The sequence below is a fragment of the Pristiophorus japonicus genome, chromosome 3 (genome assembly GCF_044704955.1).
Source record: "Pristiophorus japonicus isolate sPriJap1 chromosome 3, sPriJap1.hap1, whole genome shotgun sequence".
Classification (NCBI taxonomy): domain Eukaryota; kingdom Metazoa; phylum Chordata; class Chondrichthyes; family Pristiophoridae; genus Pristiophorus; species Pristiophorus japonicus.
In genome coordinates this window covers 326,565,416-326,586,290 of record NC_091979.1, presented here as the reverse complement: position 1 = coordinate 326,586,290, position 20,875 = coordinate 326,565,416, and the positions used below count along the sequence as shown (strand labels likewise).

Sequence of the window (20,875 nt, the reverse complement as noted above, 5' to 3'; positions counted from 1 at the left end):
AAGTGTGGTGCAGGCAGAAACCCTCACCACATTTAACAAGTTCTTAGATGTGCACATGAAATGCAATAAGTTGCAGGGGGACACACCTAAAACTGGGCATTTGTTGGCCGGTGCAGATACGATGGGCTTAAATGACTCCTTCCATGCTGTAAACCTCTATGATTATATAATTATCAGTTAGGATTACTTTCATGATGCAAAACGTGGCAATCAGATAATTAATGATGTTTCCAGTGAAGAAGTGTTCGTGCAAGCTGGGGCTCGAACTCAGGAAGCTGAGATGAAGCATCTTATGAGGCTGCTGTTCGGTGTACGGGGAGCGTTGTCTCGAACGGTGGCATTTTGCAGCCCAGTGAAGGGCTGTAAACCGCTGTTTGATGCTGCATTCTCCGCTTTCCGCCGGCAGCGGCTGATTGGAAAGTGTGGGAGCGGAAGTTAGGGCTTGTCCCGCCCTCACTCATTCTGGAGCTGGGGAAGAGCGATTAGTCGATGGGTTTGTTTGTGGCTTTAATTTTCTGTTGTGAAGCTTGGTGGCGTGGCAGGATCCTTTAATAAAAGCTCACAGCTGACCTGAATGCACGGAATGTGCAGCTTTGAGATATGGTTTCTCCAGCGTCAGGGCTGGAAACGGGAGGGAGTGAGAGACACTGTGAAGAATTTGAGTGTGAACAGAACTGTAGAGAGAAATCAGCAAATGGACCAGCATCGTGAGACACTGCACTCTGTTAATATTGAACCACTAATATGAATGATTTAATTTTATCTAATCATTAATTGAACACGTTTGCATAATGTTTCCGCCCGGTTTCGAACCGGGGACCTTTCGCGTGCAAGGCTAACATGATAACCACTACACTACGGAAACGCTGCTGCAGTAACATTGTTGGGAACATAACCAGAGCTTTAACCTCAACAGCTGGACTACACTTCTGGAGCTTGTGTCACGAGAATAGAATAACGGTGCTATATTTAGCAAGGTTGTGAGTGTGGCAGGAATTGATCCCGTGTTTCTCTGCCTTTATACATAGGAACAGGTGTGGCCATTCCTGAGCAAGTGGTTAAGAATCTGGAATACACTTCTCTACAGGGCGGTGGAGTCAGACTCAATCTTATCTTTCAAAATGGAGTTGGATAAGTATCCGAATGAAAAAAATTGCACAGCTGTGGGTAAATGACAGGGGAGTGAGACTTGTTGAGAGTTGGCATGGGCTCGACGGGCTGCATCCATTCCCTTATTCTTTGATTCTATAAGTTAGTGGCACATTTAATAGTGTGCATGTCAGCAGAATATTGAAAGGGACATGGATTCAGTCGGCACAACGAGAGGCATCTGATTCAGAAGATTCGTGTGCACGAAAATTCGGGTTTAATGACTTTAAAAGCATCATTTTTCTTTTGTGAAGATTCGGTCAGAGAAATGTTTGAAAAATAATTTTTTGCTGAAAAGGGCTCAGCACTTCATCTTCTTTTTGGCTGTTAGGGCCACACTTCTTTTCGATGGTATTCTTCCAGAATGTATATTTTGTTTGCTTTTTCACAATAATCAGTCCCTTGCACTGCAGTCTATCTCACTGTTTCCAACGTCCCATGTACATGTTACCAGCAAGGAACATTTTGGAGCAGACTTCTAAAGCACACTGTCCAATATGGTTTATGGATTCAGAGGTAAAGTGCAGAGCACAGATAAGTTATTCAATTAAGGACTCTCCTTCAGTTAACATTTCTTTAGTTTTGCAAATGAAGATCATCAAGTCAATTAATGATGTTTTCCCATGAAGGCAGGATAACATTTAATGATTATGCATTTTCTAAGTAAAAGCCCATGTGATTCAGGGCGAAGTGGCAAATTGGATCCAAATTTGGCTCACAGGCAGGAAGCAAAGGGTAATGTTTGATGGGTGATTTTGTGACTGGAAGGATGTTTCCAGTGGGGTTCCACAGTTTTCAGTGCCAGATCCATTGCTTTTATGGTATTTATCAATGATCTAAACTTGATTATAGGTGTTATGATCACGAAGTTTTCAGGTGTTATTAAAATAGGCAGTGGGTTGATAATGAAGAAGAAAGCTGGAGACTACAGGAAGATATCAATCAACTGATAAGGGGGTAGAGCAGTGGCAAATTGAATTTAATCCAGAGATGTGAGAGATCGCGCATTTATGGAGGGCTAACAAGGAAAGGGAATACACATCAACTGGTATGACATTGAGAAGTGTAGAGGAACAAAGGTAACTGGGATTGCTTGTCCACAGATCCCTGAAGGTAGCTGGCCAGTTGGAAAAGTTGGTTAAGAAGTCATATGGAATGGTTGCATTTATTGGCAGAAGCAAGGAGCAGAACAGCAAGTGGTTTATGCTAGAACTGTATAAAATTCTGGTTAGGCCACAGCTGGAGTACTGCGTGCAGTTCTAGTCACCGCATTGAAGGAAGGACGTGAATACGCTGGAGAGGGTACAGAGGAGATTTACGTAGTTGTTGCCGGGAGTGGAGCAACTTTGCTATGAGGACAGATTGGATAGGATGGGTTTGTTTTCCTTGGAACAGAGGAAGCTGATGGGCGACAGTATTGAGGTGTATAAAAATAGAAGGGGCCTAGATATTGTTTTTTAAAAGGGGTCTATTTCACATAGCGTAGTGGCCAACAACCAGGCTGCATAATTTCAAATTAATTAGTGTAAGGGTTAAAGGGGATTTGAAGTGAACATTCTGCATGCAGATGTTTGTGGGGGTCTCAAACTCACTGCCTGAAAGTGTGGTGCAGGCAGAAACCCTCACCACATTTAACAAGTTCTTAGATGTGCACATGAAATGCAATAAGGTGCAGGGGGACACACCTAAAACTGGGCATTTGTTGGCCGGTGCAGATACGATGGGCTTAAATGACTCTTTCCATGCTGTAAACCTCTATGATTATATAATTATCGGTTAGGATTACTTTCATGATGCAAAACGTGGCAATCAGATAATTAATGGTGTTTCCAGTGAAGAAGTGTTCGTGCAAGCTGGGGCTCGAACTCAGGAAGCTGAGATGAAGCATCTTATGAGGCTACTGTTCGGTGTACGGGGAGCGTTCGCTCGAACGGTGGCATTTTGCAGCCCAGTGAAGAGCGGTAAACCGCTGTTTGATGCTGCATTCTCCGCTTTCCGCCGGCAGCGGCTGATTGGAGAGTGTGGGAGCGGAAGTTAGGGCTTGTCCCGCCCTCACTCACTCTGGAGCTGGGAAAGAGCGATTAGTGGATGGGTTTGTTTGTGGCTTTAATTTTCTTTTGTGAAGCGTGGTGGCGTGGCAGGATCCTTTAATAATCTCTCACAGCTGACCTATATGCACGGAATGTGCAGCTTTGAGATATGGTTTCTCCAGCGTCAGGGCTGGAAACGGGAGGGAGTGAGAGACACTGTGTAGAATTTGAGAGTGTACAGAACTGCAGAGAGAAATTAGCAAATGGAACAGCATCGTGAGATACTGCACTCTGTTAATATTGAACCACTGATATGAATGATTTAATTTTATCTAATCATTAATTGAACACGTTTGCATAATGATTCCACCCGGTTTCGAACCGGGGACCTTTCGCTTGTGAGGCTAGCATGATAACCACTACACTACGGAAACGCTGTGACATTAACATTGTTGGGAACATAACCAGAGCTTTAACCTCAACAGCTGGACTACACTTCTGGAGCTTGTGTCACGAGAATAGAATGACGGTGCGATATTTAGCAAGGTTGTGAGTGTGGCAGGAATTGATCCCGTGTTTCTCTGCCTTTATACATACGAACAGGAGTGGCCATTCCTCAGCAAGTGGTTAGAATCTGGAATACACTGCTCCAAAGGGCGGTAGAGTCAGACTCAATCTTATCTTTCAAAACGGAGTTGGATAAGTATCCGAATGAAAAAAATTGCACAGCTGTGGGTAAATGACAGGGGAGTGAGACTTGTTGAGAATTGGCATGTGCTCGACGGGCTGCAACCATTCCCTTATTCTTTGATTCTATAAGTTAGTGGCACATTTAATAGTGTGCATGTCAGCAGAATATTGAAAGGGACATGGATTCAGTCGGCAAACGAGAGGTATCTGATTCAGAAGATTCGGGTGCACGAAAATTCGGGTTTAATGACTTTAAAAGCATCATTTTTGTTTTGTGAAGATTCGGTCAGAGAAATGTTTGGGAAAATAATTTTTTGCTGAAAAGGGCTCAGCACTTCATCTTCTTTTTGGCTGTTAGGGCCACACTTCTTTTCGATGGTATTCTTCCAGAATGTACATTTTCTTTGCTGTTTCACAATAACCAGTCCCTTGCACTACAGTCTATCTCACTGTTTCCAACGTCCCATGTACATGTTACCAGCAAGGAACATTTTGAAGCAGACTTCTAAAGCACAGTGTCCGAAATGGTTTATTGATTCATAGGTAAAGTGCAGAGCACAGATAAGTTATTCAATTAAGGACTCTCCTTCAGTTAACATTTCTTTAGTTTTGCAAATGAAGACCATCAAGTCAATTAATGATGTTTTCCCATGAAGGCAGGATAACATTTAATGATTATGCGTTTTCTTAGTAAAAGCCCATGTGATTCAGGGCGAAGTGGCATATTGGATCCAAATTTGGCTCAGAGGCAGGAAGCAAAGGGTAATGTTTGATGGGTGTTTTTGTGACTGGAAGGATGTTTCCAGTGGGGTTCCGCAGTTTTCAGTGCCAGATCCATTGCTTTTTATGGTATTTATCAATGATCTAAACTTGAATATAGGTGTTATGATTAGGAAGTTTTCAGGTGTTATTAAAATAGCAGTGCGGTTGATAATGAAGAAGAAAGCTGGAGACTCCAGGAAGATATCAATCAACTGATAAGGGGGTAGAGCAGTGGCAAATTGAATTTAAACCAGAGATGTGAGAGATCGCGCATTTGTGGAGGGCTAACAAGGAAAGGGAATACACATCAACTGGTATGACATTGAGAAGTGTAGAGGAAGAAAGGTAACTGGGATTGCTTGTCCACAGATCCCTGAAGGTAGCTGGCCAGTTGGAAAAGTTGGTTAAGAAGTCATATGGAATGGTTGCATTTATTGGCAGAAGCAAGGAACAGAACAGCAAGTGGGTTATGCTAGAACTGTATAAAATTCTGGTTAGGCCACAGCTAGAGTACTTCGTGCAGTTCTGGTCACCGCATTGAAGGAAGAACGTGAATACGCTGGAGAGGGTACAGACGAGATTTACGTAGATGTTGCCGGGAGTGGAGCAACTTTGTTATGAGGACAGATTGGATAGGATGGGTTTGTTTTCCTTGGAACAGAGGAGGCTGATGGGCGACAGCATTGAGGTGTATAAAAATAGGAGGGGCCTAGATATTGTTGATTAAAGGGTCTATTTCACAGAGTGGAGTGGTCAACAACCAGGCTGCATAATTTAAACGTAAGCAGTGTAAGGGTTTAAGGGGATTTGAAGTGAACATTCTGCATGCAGATGTTTGTGGGGGTCTCAAACTCACTGCCTGAAAGCGTGGTGCAGGCAGAAACCCTCACCACATTTAACAAGTTCTTAGATGTGCACATGAAATGCAATAAGGTGCAAAGTTACACGCCTAAAACTGGGCATTTGTTGGCCGGTGCAGATACGATGGGCTTAAATGACTCCTTCCATGCTGTAAACCTCTATGATTATATAATTATCGGTTAGGATTACTTTCATGATGCAAAACATGGCAATCAGATAATTAATGGTGTTTCCAGTGAAGAAGTGTTTGTGCAAGCTGGGGCTCGAACTCAGGAAGCTGAGATGAAGCATCTTATGAGGCTGCTGTTCGGTGTACAGGGAGCGTTGTCTCGAATGGTGGCATTTTGCAGCCCAGTGAAGGGCGGTAAAACGCTGTTTGATGCTGAATTCTCCGCTTTCCGCCGGCAGCGGCTGATTGGAGAGTGTGGGAGCGGAAGTTAGGGCTTGTCCCGCCCTCACTCACTCTGGAGCTGGGGAAGAGCTATTAGTCGATGGGTTTGTTTGTGGCTTTAATTTTCTGCTGTGATGCGTGGCGGCGTGGTAGGAACCTTTAATAATCTCTCACAGCTGAACTGAATGCACGGAATGTGCAGCTTTGAGATATGTTTTCTCCACCGTCAGGGCTGGAAACGGGAGGGAGTGAGAGACAGTGTGTAGAATTTGAGTGTGTGCAGAACTGTAAAGAGAAATCAGCAAATGGAACAGCAGCGTGAGACACTGCACTCTGTTAATATTGAACCACTGATATGAATGATTTAATTTTATCAAATCATTAATTGAACACGTTTGCATAATGTTTCCGCCCGGTTTCAAACCGGGGACTTTCATGCGTTCGGCGAACGTGATAACCACTACACTACGGAAACGCTGTGCCAGTAATATTGTTGGGAACATAACCAGAGCTTTAACCTCAACAGCTGGACTACACTTCTGGAGCTTGTGTCACGAGAATAGAATGACGGTGCGATATTTAGCAAGGTTGTGAGTGTGGCAGGAATTGATCCCGTGTTTCTCTGCCTTTATACATAGGATCAGGAGTGGCCATTCCTCAGCAAGTGGTTAGCATCTGGAATACACTGCTCTAAAGGGCGGTGGAGTCAGACTCAATCTTATCTTTCAAAACGGAGTTGGATAAGTATCCGAATGAAAGAAATTCCACACCTGTGGGTAAATGACAGGGGAGTGAGACTTGTTGAAAGTTGGCATGGGCACGACGGGCTGCAACCATTCCCTTATTCTTTGATTTTATAAGTTAGTGGCACATTTAATAGTGTGCATGTCAGCATAATATTGAAAGGGCCATGGATTCAGTCGGCACAACGAGAGGCATCTGATTCAGAAGATTCGGGTGCACGAAAATTCGGGTTTAATGACTTTAAAAGCATCATTTTTGTTTTGTGAAGATTCGGTCAGAGAAATGTTTGGGAAAATAATTTTTTGCTGAGAAGGGCTCAGCACTTCATCTTCTTTTTGGCTGTTAGGGCCACACTTCTTTTCGATGTTATTATTCCAGAATGCATATTTTCTTTGCTGTTTCACAATAACCAGTCCCTTGCACTACAGTCTATCTCACTGTTTCCAACGTCTCATGTACATGTTACCAGCAATGAACATTTTGAAGCAGATTTCTAAAGCACAGTGTCCAAAATGGTTTATGGATTCAGAGGTAAAGTGCAGAGCACAGCTAAGTTATTCAATTAAGGACTCTCCTTCAGTTAACATTTCTTTAGTTGTGCAAATGAAGATCATCAGTCAATTAATGATGTTTTCCTATGAAGGCAGGATAACATTTAATGATTATGCATTTTCTTAGTAAAAGCCCATGTGATTCAGGACGAAGTGGCATATTGGATCCAAATTTGGCTCAGAGGCAGGAAGCAAAGGGTAATGTTTGATGGGTGTTTTTGTGACTGGAAGGATGTTTCCAGTGGGGTTCCGCAGTTTTCAGTGCCAGATCCATTGCTTTTTATGGTATTTATCAATGATCTAAACTTGAATATAGGTGTTATGATTACGAAGTTTTCAGGTGTTATTAAAATAGCAGTGCGGTTGATAATGAAGAAGAAAGCTGGAGACTCCAGGAAGATATCAATCAACTGATAAGGGGGTAGAGCAGTGGCAAATGGAATTTAATCCAGAGATGTGAGGGATCGCGCATTTGTGGAGGGCTAACAAGGAAAGGGAATACACATCAACTGGTATGACATTGAGAAGTGTTGAGGAACAAAGGTAACTGGGATTGCTTGTCCACAGATCCCTGAAGGTAGCTGGCCAGTTGGAAAAGTTGGTTAAGAAGTCATATGGAATGGTTGCATTTATTGGCAGAAGCAAGGAACAGAACAGCAAGTGGGTTATGCTAGACCTGTATAAAATTCTGGTTAGGCCACAGCTGGAGTACAGCGTGCAGTTCTGGTCACCGCATTGAAGGAAGAACATGAATAAGCTAGAGCGGGAACAGAGGAGATTTACGTAGATGTTACAGGGAGTGGAGCAACATTGCTAGGAGAACAGATTGATTCGGATGGGTTTGTTTTCCTTGGAACAGAGGAGGCTGATGGGCGACAGCATTGAGGTGTATAAAAATAAGAGCGGCCTGGATATTGTTGATTAAAAGGGTCTATTTCACAGAGTGGAGTGGTCAACAACCAGGCTGCATAATTTAAAAGTAATTAGTGTCAGGTTTAAAGGGGATTTGAGGTGAACATTCTGCATGCAGATGTTTGTGAGGGTCTCAAACTCACTGCCTGAAAGTGTGGTGCAGGCAGAAACCCTCACCACATTTAACAAGTTCTTAGATGTGCACATGAAATGCAATAAGGTGCAAGGGTACACGCCTAAAACTCGGCATTTGTTGGCCGGTGCAGATACGATGGGCTTAAATGACTCCTTCCATGCTGTAAACCTCTATGATTATATAATTATCGGTTAGGATTACTTTCATGAGGCAAAACGTGGCAATCAGAAAATTAATGGTGTTTCCAGTGAAGAAGTGTTTGTGCAAGCTGGGGCTCGAACTCAGGAAGCTGAGATGAAGCATCTTATGCTCCGGGGAGCGTTGTCTCGAACGGTGGCATTTTGCAGCCCAATGAAGCGCGGTAAACCGCTGTTTGATGCTGCATTCTCCGCTTCCCGCCGGCAGCGGCTGATTGGAGAGTGTTGGAGCGGAAGTTAGGTCCTGTCCCGCCCTCACTCACTCTGGAGCTGGGGAATAGTGATTAGTCGATGGGTTTGTTTGTGGCTTTAATTTTCTGTTGTGAAGCGTGGCGGCGTAACAGGATCCTTTAATAATCTCTCACAGCTGACCTGAATGCACGGAATGTGCAGCTTTGAGATATGGTTTCTCCAGCGTCAGGGCTGGAAACGGGAGTAAGTGAGAGACACTGTGTAGAATTTGAGTGTGAACAGAACTGCAGAGAGAAATCAGCAAATGGAACAGCATCGTGAGACACTGCACTCTGTTAATATTGAACCACTAACATGAATGATTTAATTTTATCTTATCATTAATTGAACACGTTTGCATAATGTTTCCGCCCGGTTTCGAACCGGGGACTTTTCGCGTGTTAGGCGAACGTGATAACCACTACACTACAGAAACGCTGTGCTAGTAACATTCTTGGGAACATAACCAGAGCTTTAACCTCAACAGCTGGACTACACTTCTCGAGATTGTGTCACGAGAATAGAATAAAGGTGCTATATTTAGCAAGGTTGTGAGTGTGGCAGGAATTGATCCCGTGTTTCTCTGCCTTTATACATAGGAACAGGAGTGGCCATTCCTCAGCAAGTGGTTAGAATCTGGAATACACTTCTCTAAAGGGCGGTGGAGTCAGACTCAATCTTATCTTTCAAAACGGAGTTGGATAAGTATCCGAATGAAAAAAATTGCACAGCTGTGGGTAAATGACAGGGGAGTGAGACTTGTTGAGAGTTGGCATGGGCTCGACGGGCTGCATCCATTCCCTTATTCTTTGATTCTATAAGTTAGTGGCACATTTAATAGTGTGCATGTCAGCAGAATATTGAAAGGGACATGGATTCAGTCGACACAACGAGAGGCATCTGATTCAGAAGATTCGGGTGCACGAAAATTCGGGATTAATGACTTTAAAAGCATCATTTTTCTTTTATGAAGATTCGGTCAGAGAAATGTTTGAAAAATAAATTTTTGCTGAAAAGGGCTCAGCACTTCATCTTCTTTTTGGCTGTTCGGGCCACACTTCTTTTCGATGGTATTCTTCCAGAATGTATATTTTCTTTGCTGTTTCACATTAACCAGTCCCTTGCACTACAGTCTATCTCACTGTTTCCAACGTCTCATGTGCATGTTACCAGCAATGAACATTTTGAAGCAGACTTCTAAAGCACAGTGTCCAAAATGGTTTATGGATTCAGAGCTAAAGTGCAGAGCACAGATAAGTTATTCAATTAAGGACTCTCCTTCAGTTAACATTTCTTTAGTTGTGCAAATGAAGATCATCAGTCAATTAATGATGTTTTCCCATGAAGGCAGGATAACATTTAATGATTATGCATTTTCTAAGTAAAAGCCCATGTGATTCAGGGCGCAGTGGCAAATTGGATCCAAATTTGGCTCACAGGCAGGAAGCAAAGGGTAATGTTTGATGGGTGTTTTTGTGACTGGAAGGATGTTTCCAGTGGGGTTCCACAGTTTTCAGTGCTAGATCCATTGCTTTTTATGGTATTTATCAATGATCTAAACTTGAATATAAGTGTTATGATTGCGAAGTTTTCAGGTGTTATTAAAATAGGCAGTGTGGTTGATAATGAAGAAGAAAGCTGGAGACTCCAGGAAGATATCAATCAACTGATAAGGGGGTAGAGCAGTGGCAAATTGAATTTAAACCAGAAATGTGAGAGATCGCGCATTTGTGTGGAGGGCTAACAAGGAAAGGGAATACACATCAACTGGTATGACATTGAGAAGTGTAGAGGAACAAAGGTAACTGGGATTGCTTGTCCACAGATCCCTGAAGGTAGCTGGCCAGTTGGAAAAGTTGGTTAAGAAGTCATATGGAATGGTTGCATTTATTGGCAGAAGCAAGGAAGAGAACAGCAAGTGGGTTATGCTAGAACTGTATAAAATTCTGGTTAGGCCACAGCTGGAGTACTGCGTGCAGTTCTGGTCACCGCATTGAAGGAAGAACGTGAATACGCTGGAGAGGGTACAGAGGAGATTTACGTAGATGTTGCCGGGAGTGGAGCAACTTTGCTTTGAGGACAGATTGGATAGGATGGGTTTGTTTTCCTTGGAACAGAGGAGCCTGATGGGCGACCGCATTGAGGTGTATAAAAATAGGAGGGGCCTAGATATTGTTGATTAAAAGGGTCTATTTCACATAGTGGAGTGGTCAACAACCAGGCTGCATAATTTAAAAGTAATTAGTGTAAGGGTTAAAGGGGATTTGTAGTGAACATTCTGCATGCAGATGTTTGTGGGGGTCTCAAACTCAATGCCTGAAAGTGTGGTGCAGGCAGAAACCCTCACCACATTTAACCAGTTCTTAGATGTGCACATGAAATGCAATAAGGTGCAGGGGTACACATCTAAAACTGGGCATTTGTTGGCCGGTGCAGATACGATGGGCGTAAATGACTCCTTCCATGCTGTAAACCTCTATGATTATATAATTATCGGTTAGGATTACTTTCATGATGCAAAACGTGGCAATCAAATAATTAATGCTGTTTCCAGTGAAGAAGTGTTCGTGCAAGCTGGGGCTCGAACTCAGGAAGCTGAGATGAAGCATCTTCTGAGGCTGCTGTTCGGTGTACGGGGAGCGTTGTCTCGAACGGTGGCATTTTGCAGCCCAGTGAAGGGCGGTAAACCGCTGTTTGATGCTGCATTCTCCGCTTTCCGCCGGCAGCGGCTGATTGGAGAGTGTGGGAGCGGAAGTTAGGGCTTGTCCCGCCCTCACTCACTCTGGAGCTGAGGAAGAGCGATTAGTCGATGGGTTTGTTTGTGGCTTTAATTTTCTGTTGTGAAGCGTGGTGGCGTGGCAGGATCCTTTAATAATCTCTCACAGCTGACCTGAATGCACGGAATGTGCAGCTTTGAGATCTGGTTACTCCAGCGTCAGGGCTGGAAACGGGAGGGAGTGAGAGACACTGTGTAGAATTTGAGTGTGAACAGAACTGTAGAGAGAAATCAGCAAATGGAACAGCATCGTGAGACACTGCACTCTGTTAACATTGAACCTCTAATATGAATGATTTAATTTTATCTTATCATTAATTGAACACGTTTGCATAATGTTTCCGCCCGGTTTCGAACCGGGGACTTTTCACGTGTTAGGCGAACGTGATAACCACTACACTACAGAAACACTGTGGCAGTGAACATTGTTGGGAACATAACCAGAGCTTTAACCTCAACAGCTGGACTACACTTCTGGAGCTTGTGTCACGAGAATAGAATAAAGGTGCTATACTTAGCAAGGTTGTGAGTGTGGCAGGAATCGATCCCGTGTTTCTCTGCCTTTATACATAGGAACAGGAGTGGCCATTCCTCAGCAAGTGGTTAGAATCTGGAATACACTTCTCTAAAGGGCGGTGGAGTCAAACTCAATCTTATCTTTCAAAACGGAGCTGGATAAGCATCCGAATGAAAAAAATTGCACAGCTGTGGGTAAGTGACAGGGGAGTGAGACTTGTTGAGAGTTGGCATGGGCTCGACGGGCTGCATCCATTCCCTTATTCTTTGATTCTATAAGTTAGTGGCACATTTAATAGTGTGCATGTCAGCAGAATATTGAAAGAGACATGGATTCAGTCGGCACAACGAGAGGCATCTGATTCAGAAGATTCCGGTGCATGATAATTCGGGTTTAATGACTTTAAAAGCATCATTTTTCTTTTGTGAAGATTCGGTCAGAGAAATGTTTGAAAAAGAATTTTTTGCTGAAAAGGGCTCAGCACTTCATCTTCTTTTTGGCTGTTAGGGCCACACTTCTTTTCGATGGTATTCTTCCAGAATGTATATTTTCTTTGCTGTTTCACAATATCCAGTCCCTTGCACTGCAGTCTATCTCACTGTTTCCAACGTCTCATGTACATGTTACCAGCAATGAACATTTTGAAGCAGACTTCTAAAGCACAGTGTCCAAAATGGTTTATGGATTCAGAGGTAAAGTGCAGAGCACAGATAAGTTATTCAATTAAGGATGCTCCTTCAGTTAACATTTCTTTAGTTGTGCAAATGAAGATCATCAGTCAATTAATGATGTTTTCCCATGAAGGCAGTATAACATTTAATGATTATGCATTTTCTAAGTAAAAGCCCATGTGATTCAGGGCGAAGTGGCAAATTGGATCCAAATTTGGCTCAGAGGCAGGAAGCAAAGGGTAATGTTTGATGGGTGTTTTTGTGACTGGAAGGATGTTTCCAGTGTGGTTCCACAGTTTTCAGTGCCAGATCCATTGCTTTTTATGGTATTTATCAATGATCTAAACTTGAATATAAGTATTATGATTACGAAGTTTTCAGGTGTTATTAAAATAGGCAGTGTGGTTGATAATGAAGAAGAAAGCTGGAGACTCCAGGAAGATATCAATCAACTGATAAGGGGGTAGAGCAGTGGCAAATTGAATTTAATCCAGAGATGTGAGAGATCGCGCATTTGTGGAGGGCTAACAAGGAAAGGGAATACACATCAACTGGTATGACATTGATAAGTGTAGAGAAACAAAGGTAACTGGGATTGCTTGCCCACAGATCCCTGAAGGTAGCTGGCCAGTTGGAAAAGTTGATGAAGAATTCATATGGAATGGTTGCATTTATTGGCAGAAGCAAGGAACAGAAAAGCAAGTGGGTTATGCTAGAACTGTATAAAATTCTGGTTAGGCCACAGCTGGAGTACTGCGTGCAGTTCTGGTCACCGCATTGATGGAAGAACGTGAATACGCTGGAGAGGGTACAGAGGAGATTTACGTAGATGTTGCCGGGAGTGGAGCAACTTTGCTATGAAACGTTTAAAATTCTGACGGGTTTAGACAGGTTAGATGCAGAAAGAATGTTCCCAATGTTGGGGAAGTCCAGAACCAGGGGTCACAGTCTGTGGATAAGGGGTAAGCCATTTAGGACCGAGATGAGGAGAAACTTCTTCACCCAGAGAGTGGTGAACCTGTGGAATTCTCTACCACAGAAAGTAGTTGAGGCCAATTCACTAAATATATTCAAAAGGGAGTTAGATGAAGTCCTTACTACTCGGGGGATCAAGGGTTATGGCGAGAAAGCAGGAAGGGGGTACTGAAGTTTCATGTTCAGCCATGAACTCATTGAATGGCGGTGCAGGCTAGAAGGGCTGAATGGCCTGCTCCTGCACCTATTTTCTATGTTTCTATGTTTCTATGTAGGACAGATTGGATAGGATGGGTTTGTTTTCCTTGGAACAGAGGAGGCTGATGGGCGACCGCATTGAGGTGTATAAAAATAGGAGGGGCCTAGATATTGTTGATTAAAATGGGTCTATTTCACATAGTGGAGTGGTCAACAACCAGGCTGCATAATTTAAAAGTAATTAGTGTAAGGGTTAAAGGGGATTTGAAGTGAACATTCTGCATGCAGATGTTTGTGGGGGTCTCAAACTCACTGCCTGAAAGTGTGGTGCAGGCAGAAACCCTCACCACATTTAACCAGTTCTGAGATGTGCACATGAAATGCAATAAGGTGCAGGGGTACACACCTAAAACTGGGCATTTGTTGGCCGGTGCAGATACGATAGGCTTAAATGACTCCTTCCATGCTGTAAACCTCTATGATTATATAATTATCGGTTAGGATTACTTTCATGATGCAAAACGTGGCAATCAGATAATTAATGGTGTTTCCAGTGAAGAAGTGTTCGTGCAAGCTGGGGCTCGAACTCAGGAAGCTGAGATGAAGCATCTTATGAGGCTGCTGTTCGGTGTACGGGGAGCGTTCTCTCGAACGCTGGCATTTTGCAGCCCAGTGAAGAGCGGTAAACCGCTGTTTGATGCTGCATTCTCCGCTTTCCGCCGGCAGCGGCTGATTGGAGAGTGTGGGAGCGGAAGTTAGGGCTTGTCCCGCCCTCACTCACGCTGGAGCTGGGGAAGAGCGATTCGTCGATGGGTTTGTTTGTGGCTTTAATTTTCTGTTGTGAAGCGTGGTGGCGTGGCAGGATACTTTCATAATCTCTCACAGCTGACCTGAATGCACGGAATGTGCAGCTTTGAGATATGGTTTCTCCAGCGTCAGGGCTGGAAACGGGAGGGAGTGAGAGACACTGTGTAGAATTTGAGTGTGAACAGAACTGTAGAGAGAAATCAGCAAATGGAACAGCATCGTGAGACACTGCACTCTGTTAACATTGAACCACTAATGTGAATGATTTAATTTTATCTTATCATTAATTGAACACGTTTGCAAAATGTTCCCGCCCGGTTTCGAACCGCGGACCTTTCGCGTGTTAGGCGAACGTGATCACCACTACACTACGGAAACGCTGTGGCAGTAACATTGTTGGGAACATAACCAGAGCTTTTCCCTCAACAGCTGGACTACACGTCTGGAGCTTGTGTCACGAGAATAGAATAACGGTGCTATATTTAGCAAGGTTGTGAGTGTGGCAGGAATTGATCCCGTGTTTCTCTGCCTTTATACATAGGAACAGGAGTGGCCATTCCTCAGCAAGTGGTTAGAATCTGGAATACACTTCTCTAAAGGGCGGTGGAGTCAGACTCAATCTTATCTTTCAAAACGGAGTTGGATAAGTATCCGAATGAAAAAAATTGCACAGCTGTGGGTAAATGACAGGGGAGTGAGACTTGTTGAGAGTTGGCATGGGCTCGACGGGCTGCATCCATTCCCTTATTCATTGATTCGAAAAGTTAGTGGCACATTTAATAGTGTGCATGTCAGCAGAATATTGAAAGGGACATGGATTCAGTCGGCACAACGAGAGGCATCTGATTCAGAAGATTCCGGTGCATGAAAATTCGGGTTTAATGACTTTAAAAGCATCATTTTTCTTTTGTGAAGATTCGGTCAGAGAAATGTTTGAAAAAGAATTTTTTGCTGAAAAGGGCTCAGCACTTCATCTTCTTTTTGGCTGTTGGGCCACACTTCTTTTCGATGGTATTCTTCCAGAATGTATATTTTCTTTGCTGTTTCACAATAACCAGTCCCTTGCACTACAGTCTATCTCACTGTTACCAACGTCTCATATACATGTTACCAGCAATGAACATTTTGAAGCAGACTTCTAAAGCACAGTGTCCAAAATGGTTTATGGATTCAGAGCTAAAGTGCAGAGCACAGATAAGTTATTCAATTAAGGACTCTCCTTCAGTTAACATTTCTTTAGTTGTGCAAATGAAGATCATCAGTCAATTAATGATGTTTTCCCATGAAGGCAGGATAACATTTAATGATTATGCATTTTCTAAGTAAAAGCCCATGTGATTCAGGGCGAAGTGGAAAATTGGATCCAAATTTGGCTCACAGGCAGGAAGCAAAGGGTAATGTTTGATGGGTGTTTTTGTGACTGGAAGCATGTTTCCAGTGGGGTTCCACAGTTTTCAGTGCCAGATCCATTGCTTTTTATGGTATTTATCAATGATCTCAACTTGAATATAAGTGTTATGATTACGAAGTTTTCAGGTGTTATTAAAATAGGCAGTGTGGTTGATAATGAAGAAGAAAGCTGGAGACTCCAGGAAGATATCAATCAACTGATAAGGGGGTAGAGCAGTGGCAAATTGAATTTAAACCAGAGATGTGAGAGATCGCGCATTTGTGGAGGGCTAACAATGAAAGGGAATACACATCAACTGGTATGACATTGAGAAGTGTAGAGGAACAAAGGTAACTGGGATTGCTTGTCCACAGATCCCTGAAGGTAGCTGACCAGTTGGAAAAGTTGATTAAGAAGTCATATGGAATGGTTGCATTTATTGGCAGAAGCAAGGAACAGAACAGCAAGTGGGTTGTGCTAGAACTGTATAAAATTCTGGTTAGGCCACAGCTGGAGTACTGCGTGCAGTTCTGGTCACCGCATTGAAGGAAGAACGTGAATACGCTGGAGAGGGTACAGAGGAGATTTACGTAGATGTTGCCGGGAGTGGAGCAACTTTGCTATGAGGACAGATTGGATAGGATGGGTTTATTTTCCTTGGAACAGAGGAGGCTGATGGGCGACCGCATTGAGGTGTATAAAAATAGGAGAGGCCTAGATATTGTTGATTAAAAGGGTCTATTTCACATAGTGGAGTGGTCAACAACCAGGCTGCATAATTTAAAAGTAATTAGTGTAAGGTTTAAAGGGGATTTGAAGTGAACATTCTGCATGCAGATGTTTGTGGAGGTCTCAAACTCACTGCCTGAAAGTGTGGTGCAGGCAGAAACCCTCACCACATTTAACCAGTTCTTAGATGTGCACATGAAATGCATTAAGGTGCAGGGGTACACACCTAAAACTGGGCATTTGTTGGCCGGTGCAGATACGATGGGCGTAAATGACTCATTCCATGCTGTAAACCTCTATGATTATATAATTATCGGTTAGGATTACTTTCATGATGCAAAACGTGGCAATCAGATAATTAATGCTGTTTCCAGTGAAGAAGTGTTCGTGCAAGTTGGGGCTCGAACTCAGGTAGCTGAGATGAAGCAACTTATGAGGCTGCTGTTCGGTGTACGGGTAGCGTTGTCTCGAACGGTGGCATTTTGCAGCCCAGTGAAGGGCGGTAAACCGCTGTTTGATGCTGCATTCTCCGCTTTCCGCCGGCAGCGGCTGATTGGAGAGTGTGGGAGCGGAAGTTAGGGCTTGTCCCGCCCTCACTCACGCTGGAGCTGGGGAAGAGCGATTCGTCGATGGGTTTGTTTGTGGCTTTAATTTTCTGTTGTGAAGCGTGGTGGCGTGGCAGGATACTTTCATAATCTCTCACAGCTGACCTGAATGCACGGAATGTGCAGCTTTGAGATATGGTTTCTCCAGCGTCAGGGCTGGAAACGGGAGTAAGTGAGAGACACTGTGTAGAATTTGAGTGTGAACAGAACTGCAGAGAGAAATCAGCAAATGGAACAGCATCGTGAGACACTGCACTCTGTTAATATTGAACCACTAACATGAATGATTTAATTTTATCTTATCATTAATTGAACACGTTTGCATAATGTTTCCGCCCGGTTTCGAACCGGGGACTTTTCGCGTGTTAGGCGAACGTGATAACCACTACACTACAGAAACGCTGTGCTAGTAACATTCTTGGGAACATAACCAGAGCTTTAACCTCAACAGCTGGACTACACTTCTCGAGATTGTGTCACGAGAATAGAATAAAGGTGCTATATTTAGCAAGGTTGTGAGTGTGGCAGGAATTGATCCCGTGTTTCTCTGCCTTTATACATAGGAACAGGAGTGGCCATTCCTCAGCAAGTGGTTAGAATCTGGAATACACTTCTCTAAAGGGCGGTGGAGTCAGACTCAATCTTATCTTTCAAAACGGAGTTGGATAAGTATCCGAATGAAAAAAATTGCACAGCTGTGGGTAAACGACAGGGGAGTGAGACTTGTTGAGAGTTGGCATGGGCTCGACGGGCTGCATCCATTCCCTTATTCTTTGATTCTATAAGTTAGTGGCACATTTAATAGTGTGCATGTCAGCAGAATATTGAAAGGGACATGGATTCAGTCGACACAACGAGAGGCATCTGATTCAGAAGATTCGGGTGCACGAAAATTCGGGATTAATGACTTTAAAAGCATCATTTTTCTTTTATGAAGATTCGGTCAGAGAAATGTTTGAAAAATAAATTTTTGCTGAAAAGGGCTCAGCACTTCATCTTCTTTTTGGCTGTTCGGGCCACACTTCTTTTCGATGGTATTCTTCCAGAATGTATATTTTCTTTGCTGTTTCACATTAACCAGTCCCTTGCACTACAGTCTATCTCACTGTTTCCAACGTCTCATGTGCATGTTACCAGCAATGAACATTTTGAAGCAGACTTCTAAAGCACAGTGTCCAAAATGGTTTATGGATTCAGAGCTAAAGTGCAGAGCACAGATAAGTTATTCAATTAAGGACTCTCCTTCAGTTAACATTTCTTTAGTTGTGCAAATGAAGATCATCAGTCAATTAATGATGTTTTCCCATGAAGGCAGGATAACATTTAATGATTATGCATTTTCTAAGTAAAAGCCCATGTGATTCAGGGCGCAGTGGCAAATTGGATCCAAATTTGGCTCACAGGCAGGAAGCAAAGGGTAATGTTTGATGGGTGTTTTTGTGACTGGAAGGATGTTTCCAGTGGGGTTCCACAGTTTTCAGTGCTAGATCCATTGCTTTTTATGGTATTTATCAATGATCTAAACTTGAATATAAGTGTTATGATTGCGAAGTTTTCAGGTGTTATTAAAATAGGCAGTGTGGTTGATAATGAAGAAGAAAGCTGGAGACTCCAGGAAGATATCAATCAACTGATAAGGGGGTAGAGCAGTGGCAAATTGAATTTAAACCAGAAATGTGAGAGATCGCGCATTTGTGTGGAGGGCTAACAAGGAAAGGGAATACACATCAACTGGTATGACATTGAGAAGTGTAGAGGAACAAAGGTAACTGGGATTGCTTGTCCACAGATCCCTGAAGGTAGCTGGCCAGTTGGAAAAGTTGGTTAAGAAGTCATATGGAATGGTTGCATTTATTGGCAGAAGCAAGGAAGAGAACAGCAAGTGGGTTATGCTAGAACTGTATAAAATTCTGGTTAGGCCACAGCTGGAGTACTGCGTGCAGTTCTGGTCACCGCATTGAAGGAAGAACGTGAATACGCTGGAGAGGGTACAGAGGAGATTTACGTAGATGTTGCCGGGAGTGGAGCAACTTTGCTTTGAGGACAGATTGGATAGGATGGGTTTGTTTTCCTTGGAACAGAGGAGCCTGATGGGCGACCGCATTGAGGTGTATAAAAATAGGAGGGGCCTAGATATTGTTGATTAAAAGGGTCTATTTCACATAGTGGAGTGGTCAACAACCAGGCTGCATAATTTAAAAGTAATTAGTGTAAGGGTTAAAGGGGATTTGAAGTGAACATTCTGCATGCAGATGTTTGTGGGGGTCTCAAACTCAATGCCTGAAAGTGTGGTGCAGGCAGAAACCCTCACCACATTTAACCAGTTCTTAGATGTGCACATGAAATGCAATAAGGTGCAGGGGTACACATCTAAAACTGGGCATTTGTTGGCCGGTGCAGATACGATGGGCGTAAATGACTCCTTCCATGCTGTAAACCTCTATGATTATATAATTATCGGTTAGGATTACTTTCATGATGCAAAACGTGGCAATCAAATAATTAATGCTGTTTCCAGTGAAGAAGTGTTCGTGCAAGCTGGGGCTCGAACTCAGGAAGCTGAGATGAAGCATCTTCTGAGGCTGCTGTTCGGTGTACGGGGAGCGTTGTCTCGAACGGTGGCATTTTGCAGCCCAGTGAAGGGCGGTAAACCGCTGTTTGATGCTGCATTCTCCGCTTTCCGCCGGCAGCGGCTGATTGGAGAGTGTGGGAGCGGAAGTTAGGGCTTGTCCCGCCCTCACTCACTCTGGAGCTGAGGAAGAGCGATTAGTCGATGGGTTTGTTTGTGGCTTTAATTTTCTGTTGTGAAGCGTGGTGGCGTGGCAGGATCCTTTAATAATCTCTCACAGCTGACCTGAATGCACGGAATGTGCAGCTTTGAGATCTGGTTACTCCAGCGTCAGGGCTGGAAACGGGAGGGAGTGAGAGACACTGTGTAGAATTTGAGTGTGAACAGAACTGTAGAGAGAAATCAGCAAATGGAACAGCATCGTGAGACACTGCACTCTGTTAACATTGAACCTCTAATATGAATGATTTAATTTTATCTTATCATTAATTGAACACGTTTGCATAATGTTTCCGCCCGGTTTCGAACCGGGGACTTTTCACGTGTTAGGCGAACGTGATAACCACTACACTACAGAAACACTGTGGCAGTGAACATTGTTGGGAACATAACCAGAGCTTTAACCTCAACAGCTGGACTACACTTCTGGAGCTTGTGTCACGAGAATAGAATAAAGGTGCTATACTTAGCAAGGTTGTGAGTGTGGCAGGAATCGATCCCGTGTTTCTCTGCCTTTATACATAGGAACAGGAGTGGCCATTCCTCAGCAAGTGGTTAGAATCTGGAATACACTTCTCTAAAGGGCGGTGGAGTCAAACTCAATCTTATCTTTCAAAACGGAGCTGGATAAGTATCCGAATGAAAAAAATTGCACAGCTGTGGGTAAGTGACAGGGGAGTGAGACTTGTTGAGAGTTGGCATGGGCTCGACGGGCTGCATCCATTCCCTTATTCTTTGATTCTATAAGTTAGTGGCACATTTAAT

At 43.4% G+C, this 20,875-nt stretch overlaps 6 non-coding genes across 6 annotated transcripts; all 6 read right to left on the bottom strand.

Annotated features, from left to right (window-relative positions):
• Positions 1-792: 792 nt before the first annotated feature.
• trnaa-ugc (transfer RNA alanine (anticodon UGC)) lies at positions 793-865 on the bottom strand. The gene has a single exon. It is a non-coding gene; the product is annotated as a tRNA-Ala (tRNA).
• Positions 866-9,017: 8,152 nt separating this feature from the next.
• Positions 9,018-9,090, bottom strand: trnav-aac (transfer RNA valine (anticodon AAC)). Its single transcript has one exon. It is a non-coding gene; the product is annotated as a tRNA-Val (tRNA).
• A 2,676-nt stretch (positions 9,091-11,766) lies between these two features.
• On the bottom strand, positions 11,767-11,839 carry trnav-aac (transfer RNA valine (anticodon AAC)). The gene has a single exon. It is a non-coding gene; the product is annotated as a tRNA-Val (tRNA).
• A 3,064-nt stretch (positions 11,840-14,903) lies between these two features.
• Positions 14,904-14,976, bottom strand: trnav-aac (transfer RNA valine (anticodon AAC)). Its single transcript has one exon. It is a non-coding gene; the product is annotated as a tRNA-Val (tRNA).
• Positions 14,977-17,649: 2,673 nt separating this feature from the next.
• trnav-aac (transfer RNA valine (anticodon AAC)) lies at positions 17,650-17,722 on the bottom strand. The gene has a single exon. It is a non-coding gene; the product is annotated as a tRNA-Val (tRNA).
• Positions 17,723-20,398: 2,676 nt separating this feature from the next.
• Positions 20,399-20,471, bottom strand: trnav-aac (transfer RNA valine (anticodon AAC)). The gene has a single exon. It is a non-coding gene; the product is annotated as a tRNA-Val (tRNA).
• Positions 20,472-20,875: the final 404 nt, after the last annotated feature.